The following is a 4416-nucleotide window of genomic DNA, read 5'->3' on the forward strand; positions in this document are numbered from 1 at the left end:
TTCTAAAATGTTAAGCTTTTGGTCCAATTTTAAATTGCAGTGACGTATGGCAACGTCGAGTGTGAGCATGCGTGTTATTCGAAATTTGCGCATAAACTCGAGCACGTGCAACGGGTGCGACATTGAAATACCTAAAGTTCACTAACGCCAGTCATACATTTACGGTATAAATAATTATTTTTCTATTCTTATAGGCTCTGAATGATACTTTTCGAAGGAGATATGGATTTCGGATAACATTCTATCTATGTCAGAATTATTTGAGATTTTTTTCATTTTTCAATCTTATTATATACTACAAAAATTACGTATTCCCATAAGACCACATGTTATTTTTAATCATTGATTTCTCGACTATGAAGCAGGGAAATGTTAAAAAATTTTAACCAGAGCTTCAGTACATTTTAATACAACTGTCATCCAAATATCAAACGATTCTCATTTGTAATTCGATTACCGAGAGTGCTCCCTTAAGTTAACAAACGTAAGTATTTCAAGAAGTTATTATTCTATAGATATTGTTGATTTGCGTTGTTTGCTTTAGGGTCAGGTCAATTGATAATAATTAAGTTGTTTCACACGTTTCGACTTACAATGGTGGCCCTCATCTTTGAGTTTGATTAAATCTGTGAAAAGTACATAATGTCTTGATAAGTACGCAGTTTTACAATTGGAAGTGTTATTCTTTGGTTAATATCTCAGTCTTTGAATTATATACATTCTTTAACTTGAAATTAAAATTGTATTTTATTTTATTAATAACTGTTGATAAAGCATGCAGTATTCGTAAAAAAATTTTTTTTAATGACATACAACACTGATGAAAAAAAAATTACGATGCAGTAGTAAAATTTATTAACAGATTTTTTTGGAGTTGTCAGAAAACATTGCAGTTCCTTGAAAATTGTCCTGTAGTAAAAATATCTCAAATTCTAAAAAACTTTATAGTCGAATAATTATTTAAGTATCCTTTAAAAAATGTTCTTTTCCTTTCGACGAAAAGTTTATTTTGAAAGTTAAACAATTTTTTTTTTACCTTTACAGAAATAATTCTTATGATCAAAAAAAAGGTATTATCTATTTTCACGAATTCTTTAGCTACAATGTTTAAACTTAAAAGCAAAATTATATAATTATACGACTACAATGTTTTGTTCTTTTACAAATTTATTTTGTACTACAGTGTGATTTTGGAAATGTTTTACTTTAACATTAATAATTTGAAACGGTAAAAGAAAACTCAGTACATGACTAATTATACCTAATTATTTTGATCCATGTTATTTAAATTTAAATTCATTATTGTGTCTTTAAAGATAAGGAGTTTATATAATAATGTTTAGAGTATGATTTTCAATTCAATAGATTCTACATTAGGAGCTATTCAACATCAATATTATTAATATTTTACATAATTTTCATTGTTTATATATATATATTAAATTAGAATCGTAGACTAAAATTCGACTTCTTTCGGTTCAGCTGAAAGAAAATCTGAATTAGTAGTATTACCATTTTTATTTTTTATCAAAAGTTTAATAAAGCTTTAACTTTGACAAATTTTTAATCGTAAAATTGTAATCGCTTCGAAGTAAAAATGATTTTTCAATTACATTATTCAATTTTGATCACTCTAAATTCGTCTAATTTTAAAAATTGTACTTGGTCATTTTTTGTTTTCAGAGATTCTGATACAAAAATCGTTTAGTATATGTATTGTTCTTAAATTCCAAGCTAATTCAATTAGAACTTAGTCAATATCGTAAAAAAATTGAATAAATCTAAGTATTTGATATGTACAAACGAATAGGAGAGAAATACTGCCTTGATTTGGAAGAACACCGTTAACTGTGACTTTATCCGATTTGCAGTTAACGGTGTTGCGGTTAACGGCAATTAAGGGCATGTGATACTTAGAAAATTGTCGATTTTACCAGTTTTAGGTTCCCCCGGCTTTTTTTCTAGAATGATAAATATTTTCTCCTAAAAATTTGGGAAATGATAGCGAACATGCTAACGGACGTCTCCGCACACTTTTTTTTGTGTTTTTTACATCAAAATATTTTTGATATTGCTAACAACGTGCGTGTACATTTCGAGGTTATGTCTGTTACAATTCACCCGGGCGTTACTTCCAAACTACAAAATATTTTTGGCCGAAAACTTTGGACTTCCAAATAAACATAGTAACTAATCTCCCGGAACTAACCTTGTTTAAAGCCAACCAAAAAAGTTTATTTCATAAATAATTTCCAGATTATCGGAAAGGCAGAGATGAAAAACGACGTAGCGTCAAAATAATGCATATGCATACAATTTTTATTTATCACAATAAATTTGTTACTATCCCTCAAAAAAGTGAAATACACGAACATTGCTGAAGTAAGTTCTTTATTGATGCTCTGACTCATTTTTTTGAAAATAGTGTAAAATTCGTGCGATTTGTGATAATTATGTAACTTTCAGAATGGGTAAACGACGTGATTTGTCTCCTACTAGAATTGGCCGAATTGCCGGTATGTTGACAGCTAAAAACACCAGCCAGTATTAAATAGCTAAAATTTTAAATGTCTCACGAAGTTCAGTGAAGCATGTAAAAAAAAAAGATTGACCTTGGCGAAAATTTAAAGGTCAAGCGCAAAGGTGCGTGTGGTCGTCCTCAAATAACTTCCAAGAGGACAGACAGAAAAATTCGTGATATATACATCCGAAATCGAAAAATGGCCTTGAATATTTTGGAAAAACAGATTACTGAAGCAGGAATTCAAGTTTCTGAAAGAAAAATACGCGAAGGTTAGCTGAAGAAGGTCTGGTCTCCCGAAGACCGGCACGCAAACCTAGACTCACACCCAGAGCTGCCAGATCGAGCCTGGAATTTACCCCCACCATACTCATGCATGAAATGAAGAATCACGTGAAACATTAAATTCGCCAATTTCATCCATTTCTTTCAAATGGGGATAGAGATATAAATAGAAGACCACCGAAGTCTTCTGAACCTTTCAGATCGACAGTCATCGTACAGCAGGGAACCGAAGTCGAATTATGCAATTTCGGCTTACATACGAAGTCACAGTGGTAATCATGTACCTTCTGTTTTGCGGCTCCCAAACGGTAGGTATGGTGGGGGTAAAGTTCAGGCTCGATCTGGCAGCTCTGCTCACACCAGCCATGATTACAAAACGTTACGGGCCCAAAAGTATAAGAATTTCACAAAGGATGATTGGAAAAAAGTAACTTTACATTATATTTCTATTATAAATTCAATATAGTTAAGTCAAATTTGTGACAATCCTCGGTATCTTAAATAGTTTACAGGCAAATTTCTCAGATAAATCCACTTTTCAACCATTGGTCGAAAAGACACAGTTTGTTAGGCGTCGATCGGATGAGAAATACAAGAAAGATTGTATTGTTCCAACAATAAAACATCCTCCTTCGGTGATGGTATGGTCTGTAATAAGTATGAAAGGTCCAGGGACCCTGTACATCGTGGAAGGTACAATGAATTCAGAACAATACGAGAAAGTGTTGGAAAAACAGCTACTTCCAAGGATGAAAAAATGGTTCAAAAAACGCGAGGAGCCTATTTTTATGCACGATGATGCACCGTTAAGTCTGTTATTTATTTGCTTTATTGAACTTTTCGACTTATAATCCAAATTTATTTTTAGTGAACAGGAAGGATGAAATATGTTTTATTATTTAGAATCTAAAATTACAGCTTAACTTATTTTCAATTTGTGAAAAATGAAATCATATGATTTTTCTTGTAAGCAATTAACATGAATGTATATGAAATTTAATATACGCGCTCTTAATGGTGATTTCATATACTTCATGTATTAATTTTAACACACATGGGTATATTAAATTTAATATTATTTTTAACAGTGTGCAACCAAGCAGGATCTGATTCGTGTACTCAGTGACACCTGGAAAAATAACGTAGAGATTAGGAAAAAGATTGAGAATTGCATTAACAACATGCCTCGTCGCATAGCAGCCGTGTTGGCTGCTAAAGGTGGCCATACATAAATGCTTTAATCTAATGTAAATCACTACTTTTCGAATAAAACTCAATGTATAATATATGCTTTCTCATAATTGAACTAAAACTGTCTAATAATGAACGTGATGTGTAGTTAAAATGGCAAAAAGGTGATTTTTTAGCATGGGTCTAATAATGTGGCCAGGGACTGAATATATTAGTTATATTTTCTAAAACATGTGATTCTAATTTCAAGGCAAAAGAGCCGTCAATCATTTAATTCATACAATTGAAAATAATGTTATAAAAAGCTCTGAATAAAAAGTTTGTAACATTTTGAAATATTCAAGCATTTTTATCAAATTAATCTTTTGCCTGACAAACAACGCCACTGATAATAAACAATGAAGTTCTTGAAAGTATTT

The sequence above is a fragment of the Belonocnema kinseyi genome, chromosome 10 (genome assembly GCF_010883055.1).
Source record: "Belonocnema kinseyi isolate 2016_QV_RU_SX_M_011 chromosome 10, B_treatae_v1, whole genome shotgun sequence".
NCBI lineage: Eukaryota > Metazoa > Arthropoda > Insecta > Hymenoptera > Cynipidae > Belonocnema > Belonocnema kinseyi.